Consider the following 7,262-nt stretch of genomic DNA (forward strand, 5'->3'; position numbering starts at 1 on the left):
AAGCAGAACCAATTCGAATGAAACACTATTGGTGAAACTTCATCATGAGAACGTCACAAGCTGATCACGCTCTATGATATGACTAGTATTATGTTGCTTCTAGTAGGCTAAGCGCAAGCCGAAACATCAACATGTGAAAGTCGTAGAATTTTGCAATCAAACTGTGGCTAGTACTGTGATGTTACTAGTAACCTGGTGTTCCGTCATATGGCCAAGAGAGCATTTGAAGGCGAAACTTCTGCATGGGAAAGCTGCATCATGATCAAAATTTTATATCGAGTATTATGTTGACGTTAGTAGGCCTTGGCCGAAAACGCAGCATGTGAAAGGTATAGATAAAAGTTATTGTTGCAGTCAGTACTGTGTAGTTACTAGTAGCTGGATTTAAGCTCAAAATGAGACACTGTTGGTGAAACTTCATCATGAGAATGTCACAAGCTGATCAAGCTCTATGATATGACTAGTATTATGTTGCTTCTAGTAGGCTAAGCGCAAGCCGAAACATCAACATGTGAAAGTCGTAGAATTTTGCGATCAAATTGTGGCTAGTACTGTGATGTTACTAGTAACCTTGTGTTACGTCATATGGCCAAGAGAGCATTTGAAGGCGAAACTTCTGCATGGGGAAGCTGCATCATGAACAAAAGTTTATATCGAGTATTATGTTGACATTAGTAGGCCCTGGCCGAAAGCGCAGCATGTGAAAGGTATAGATAAAAGTTATCGTTGCAGTCAGTACTGTGTAGTTACTAGTAGCTGGATTTAAGCTCGAAATGAGACACTGTTGGTGAAACTTCATCATGAGAACGTCACAAGCTGATCACGCTCCATGATATGACTAGTATTATGTTGCTTCTAGTAGGCTAAGCGCAAGCCGAAACATCAACATGTGAAAGTCGTAGAATTTTGCGATCAAATTGTGGCTAGTACTGTGATGTTACTAGTAACCTTGTGTTACGTCATATGGCCAAGAGAGCATTTGAAGGCGAAACTTCTGCATGGGGAAGCTGCATCATGAACAAAAGTTTATATCGAGTATTATGTTGACGTTAGTAGGCCCTGGCCGAAAGCGCAGCATGTGAAAGGTATAGATAAAAGTTAGCGTTGCAGTCAGTACTGTGTAGTTACTAGTAGCTGGATTTAAGCTCGAAATGAGACACTGTTGGTGAAACTTCATCATGAGAACGTCACAAGCTGATCACGCTCTATGATATGACTAGTATTATGTTGCTTCTAGTAGGCTAAGCGCAAGCCGAAACATCAACATGTGAAAGTCGTAGAATTTTGCAATCAAACTGTGGCTAGTACTGTGATGTTACTAGTAACCTTTTCTTACGTCATATGGCCAAGAGAGCATTTGAAGGCGAAACTTCTGCATGGGGAAGCTGCATCATGAACAAAAGTTTATATCGAGTATTATGTTGACGTTAGTAGGCCCTGGCCGAAAGCGCAGCATGTGAAAGGTATAGATAAAAGTTATCGTTGCAGTCAGTACTGTGTAGTTACTAGTAGCTGGATTTAAGCTCGAAGTGAGACACTGTTGGTGAAACTTCATCATGAGAACGTCACAAGCTGATCACGCTCTATGATATGACTAGTATTATGTTGCTTATAGTAGGCTAAGCGCAAGCCGAAACATCAACATGTGAAAGTCGTAGAATTTTGCGATCAAATTGTGGCTAGTACTGTGATGTTACTAGTAACCTTGTGTTACGTCATATGGCCAAGAGAGCATTTGAAGGCGAAACTTCTGCATGGGGAAGCTGCATCATGAACAAAAGTTTATATCGAGTATTATGTTGACGTTAGTAGGCCCTGGCCGAAAGCGCAGCATGTGAAAGGTATAGATAAAAGTTAGCGTTGCAGTCAGTACTGTGTAGTTACTAGTAGCTGGATTTAAGCTCGAAATGAGACACTGTTGGTGAAACTTCATCATGAGAACGTCACAAGCTGATCACGCTCTATGATATGACTAGTATTATGTTGCTTCTAGTAGGCTAAGCGCAAGCCGAAACATCAACATGTGAAAGTCGTAGAATTTTGCAATCAAACTGTGGCTAGTACTGTGATGTTACTAGTAACCTTTTCTTACGTCATATGGCCAAGAGAGCATTTGAAGGCGAAACTTCTGCATGGGGAAGCTGCATCATGAACAAAAGTTTATATCGAGTATTATGTTGACGTTAGTAGGCCCTGGCCGAAAGCGCAGCATGTGAAAGGTATAGATAAAAGTTATCGTTGCAGTCAGTACTGTGTAGTTACTAGTAGCTGGATTTAAGCTCGAAGTGAGACACTGTTGGTGAAACTTCATCATGAGAACGTCACAAGCTGATCACGCTCTATGATATGACTAGTATTATGTTGCTTATAGTAGGCTAAGCGCAAGCCGAAACATCAACATGTGAAAGTCGTAGAATTTTGCGATCAAACTGTGGCTAGTACTTTGATGATGCTTGTAGCCAACCGAATTGGTTGAAAAGCCCAATAAGTAAGCTAACTTGGGAGAGCTTGTTGGAAACCAAATGCTACTAGATTGGTCCAAATACATCCTTCAACAGGGGATCACTTGGCTCGCTTTACGAAGAGGAGCACAGCTATATGTGTTAATTCGGTATGAATCGCAAGATTTGTTTACCGACCTCTCTAACGCAAAAGGCGGTCTCGGCTTCGGCTGTTGACTGCGTCCGATTCAGGGTTATATAACTCTCGATTGAACACATTGATGTTCTATTGTTGGTGCTTCCAATAAAATTGGAACACTTAAAGCAGAACCGATTCAAATAATAGCATTCTGATCAATGATTGCATTCCTTGATCAAGAACTGCTGGAGTCATTGTGATGGCGAATTTTCTTCATAAGAAAATTGCAAAGAGACGGAACTTAATGAGACTAGTATTATGTTGTTTCTAGTAAGCGGAAGCTGAAACAGCAACATGTGAAAATCAAGTTTTGTTCAATGATCTCGAGGCGATAAGTACTATGAAGCAACTAGTAGCCTAAGCATGACTCAGATTTGAGACAGTCAAAAAGACTGGCGAAACTTCTTCACATGAAAGTTACATAGAGAACTACAAATGTATACAGCGAGTATTATGTTGTTTCTAGTAGGCGAAAGCTGAAACATCAACATGTGAAAGTTGTCTGCAAACTGTAGAACGATATGTGATTAGTACTGTGCTGTTACTAGTAGCCAGTCTGACTGTAGAAGCCAAGACAAAGGGAAACTAATGCATCTGAAAAGGACAAGTTATGGAAAGGTATGCACGATAAGTATTATGTTGTTTCTAGTAAGCGGCAGCTGAAACATCAACATGTGAACGTCGTTGTGTACAGTAACCTAGAACTATATAGTCCTTAGTAACGTGCATTTACTAGTACCTGTAATTGGTATTCAGACTCAGGCAGTTTGGAATAGTTTGGCAAAGATGCACCAGAGAAAACTGGGATTTGATACAGAAATTGTTGAATACAAGTATTATGCTGCTTCTAGTAGGTTGAATCCGAAACATCAGCATGTGAAAATTGAAAACATTTCTGGTTCGAATTGTCACAAGTATTTGGTGATCTGAGTAGCCAAACTCACTACAACGCCAATTGAAGGCAAAAATTCTCAACGGGAAAAGCTATTCTCATTGAATGAGCTAACAAGACGAGTATTATGTTGCTTCTAGTAGGCGAAAGCCAAAACATCAACATGTGAAAGTCTTGCTGAACAAATTTAATGTTGTTGAGCTCAGTACCGTGTGAATTAGTAGCCATAATTGGCGAGCGAAAATTGAACTGGCGAAACTTCGTCTTTGGAAAATTGCAGATGCCGAGCACTTATTTTGCAACGAGTATTATGTTGACTGTAGTAAGCGAAAGCCGAAACAGCAACATGTGAAAGCTGTTGAAATTTGTGGTCATTTTGCAATAAGTACAAGGAGTGTAACTAGTAGCCAGGTCAAAATTTGGGATAAGAATGAGCAAAAATTCTGCATGAGAACAGTTGAAATTATGAAACTAAATTACAAAGACTAGTATTATGTTGTTTCGAGTACGCGAAAGCGGAAACATCAACATGTGAACGTTTGTAACGAAGTTTCGTTAATTTTCAGCCTAGTACTGAGCAAGAACGAGTAGCCTCATCTCCAATCCCACGCAAAATGTAGTGAAATATGTGAGTGAACCTTATTCACGGTGAGGGTTTCCCGAGGTCTGTATTGCAGCGAGTATTATGTTGCTTCTAGTAAGCGAAAGCTGAAACAACAACATTTGAAAGTTGGAATTAATGACTGAATGGAAACTTCGACCTGTGTTTGATAGTAGTAGCGAACAAAACTGCTGAATCGGTTTCTGTCTCATATTGGTCAGTGAACCAATTAAGAGACAATCAACTACATAACCTGAATTGGGCGAGAGAACCCCCTTAACTTAAGCATATCAGTAAGGGGAGGAAAAGAAATCAACTGAGAATCCCTTAGTAATGGCGAATGAACAGGGAAAAGCTCATCGGGAAGAGAAATGGCAACATTTCTCGGTGTCCGGTATGGTTTGATGCTAGACTGGTGAATTTGTCCTGATGTCTACTGGAAAGTAGCATCAAAGAAGGTGAAAATCCTGTAAAGGTCATTTTCGATACCAGTCATAATGGCTCATTCCTATGAGTAGAGTTGTTTGAAAGTGCAACTCGAAGCTGGAGATATGTCTCTCCAAAAGCTAATTATAAAGCGAGACCGATAGTAAACAAGTACCGTGAGGGAAAGTTGAAAAGCACTCTGAAGAGAGAGTGAAAAGTACGTGAAACTGTTGAAGGGGAACTGGAGTGAGCGTTACCATACTCAATGCCTTGATATTATATTCTCGGCTACCGAGTAGTGTAGTTGTCGTCTTTTGGCAAATCTTGTTAATGAATCGAGCAGAAGTTTTCCTCGGAATTCTTCTTGTTGATTCTAAACAAAATGAGATAAATTGATCTTGATTGCCTGTCTGACCTCAACTTCCTATTCAATGCTCTCTACAGCCCGTCTTGAAACACGGACCAAGGAGTGTGAGTTGCTTGCAAGTGTTGTCGCTCATTGAAAGCGCACACGCGAAATGAAAGTGAACAGTGTAATTTTTATGAATTGCACTACTTTGTGTGGTGAGGGCGCCGATTCGGTGTCCCGCAACCACGGACGGTTTTGCTCTTATTGCATGACTGATCCAGAGCAAGTAGCACACGACCCGAAAGATGGTGATCTATGCTTGGGCAGGGCGAAGCCACGGGAAACCATGGTGGAAGCCCGAAGCGGTTCTGACGTGCAAATCGATCGTCTGACCTGAGCATAGGGGCGAAAGACTAATCGAACCATCTAGTAGCTGGTTTCCTCCGAAGTTTCCCTCAGGATAGCAAAAGCTTGAGCAAGATTGAAAAATCTTCGCAAAGCAATTTCATCGGTTAAAGCGAATGATTAGAGGAATGGGGGAAAATTTTTCCTTCACCTATTCTCAAACTATAAATCGGTGAGATGTCCTTGTGACTTAATTGCACTTGGACTATGAATGCAAGCTTTTTGTGGGCCGCTTTTGGTAAGCAGAACCGGCGATGTGGGATGAACCAAAAGTTGGGTTAAGGCGCCTAACTACTTGCTCATGAGTCACCACAAAAGGTGTTGATTGATACTGACAGCAGGACGGTGGTCATGGAAGTTGAAATCCGCTAAGGAGTGTGTAACAACTCACCTGCCGAATCAATCAGCCCTGAAAATGGATGGCACTAGAGCTCGTGGCCTATACCCAACCATGAATATCAATATCTAACGCAAGTTAGATTAGAGAAAAAGAGCCTCACCAGCTCAAAAATGATATTCATGTGTAGGAGGACACATTGATTGCGCTAAAGTATGCACGCAAGTGTATGCGCGAAGCGATCAATGGAGCAGATCTTGGTGGAAGTAGCAAGTACTCAAATGAGAACTTTGAGGACTGAAGCGGGAAAGGCTTTCATGTGAACAGCGTTTGCACATGAGTTAGTCGATTCTAAAAGACAGGCTAATGCCAAAGTCTTGAATAGTGGTTTCTTGAAAACTGCTGAGTCTCGAAAGAGCATCGGGTTAAAATTCCCGAACTTACTCTCCTGGCATTGAGACGGCAACGTCATTGAGGTCGAACTTTGTCATTGGGACCTTGGGGAAGAGTTATCTTTTCTTTATAACACGTTGTAGAGTCCTTGGAATTGATTCAATCAGAGATAAGGCTCGAAGCGTGCAAGAGCACAGCAGCATTTGCTGTGTCCCAATTGTTCCTGGTGGCACATAAAAGTTTGGCTTAGCAGATGTCAGGAGAGTGAATCGTACCGATTACCGCATCAGGTCCCCAAGGTGAAAAGCCTCTGGTCTTGGAACAGTGTAGATAAGGGAAGTCGGCAAAATAGATCCGTACCTTCGGAAGAAGGATTGGCTCTGAGGAGTGGGTGTAACAAGCCTTTAGTTTGACGCTTCGGTCTGCTAAAGCGTGCGATGGCCTTCGGGTTGTTGGCGTTTGGTTTGACTGCTAGCTGATATGCTTTAGGTCTATTCTGTTGCACAAAAAACACTCGAACTCTGAACTGGTTCGGACAAGGGGAATCCGACTGTTTAATTAAAACAAAGCATTGCGATGGCTGGTGAAACGGTGTTGACGCAATGTGATTTCTGCCCAGTGCTCTGAATGTCAAAGTGAAGAAATTCAAATAAGCGCGGGTAAACGGCGGGAGTAACTATGACTCTCTTAAGGTAGCCAAATGCCTCGTCATCTAATTAGTGACGCGCATGAATGGATTAACGAGATTCCTACTGTCCCTATCTACTATCCAGCGAAACCACAGCTTTGGGAACGGGCAAAGCTAAATCAGTGGGGAAAGAAGACCCTGTTGAGCTTGACTCTAGTCTGACTTTGTGAAGTGGCTCGAAAGGTGTAGAATAAGTGGGAGAAAACTTCGGTTTTCGTCAGTGAAATACCACTACTTTCGGTGTCACTTTACTAATCCAGTCAAAAAGTAAAGGCACATTTGAATAAAATGGCCTAATTAAAGCGAAAAATCGCAAAACTGCACCATGCCTGGCATCGGAGTAGTTAGATTGAACCCACCTGGAGACAGGGTCAGGTTGGGAGTTTGACTGGGGCGGTACATCTGTAAAATGATAACGCAGGTGTCCTAAGGCTGACTCAGTGGGGACAGAAACCTCACGTAGAGCAAAAAGGCAAATGTCAGCTTGAACTAGATTTTCAGTATGATTACAGACTGCGAAAGCATGGCCTA

General features: G+C 41.9%; 2 pseudogenes; both read left to right on the forward strand.

Annotated features, from left to right (window-relative positions):
* Positions 1-2,546: 2,546 nt before the first annotated feature.
* On the forward strand, positions 2,547-2,698 carry LOC142356367 (5.8S ribosomal RNA; annotated as a pseudogene).
* Positions 2,699-4,381: 1,683 nt separating this feature from the next.
* On the forward strand, positions 4,382-7,262 carry LOC142356368 (large subunit ribosomal RNA; annotated as a pseudogene; the record flags this gene model as incomplete).

This window comes from Convolutriloba macropyga, unplaced genomic scaffold, assembly GCF_964194025.1.
Source record: "Convolutriloba macropyga unplaced genomic scaffold, txConMacr16.3 SCAFFOLD_4406, whole genome shotgun sequence".
NCBI classification, from domain to species: domain Eukaryota; kingdom Metazoa; phylum Xenacoelomorpha; order Acoela; family Convolutidae; genus Convolutriloba; species Convolutriloba macropyga.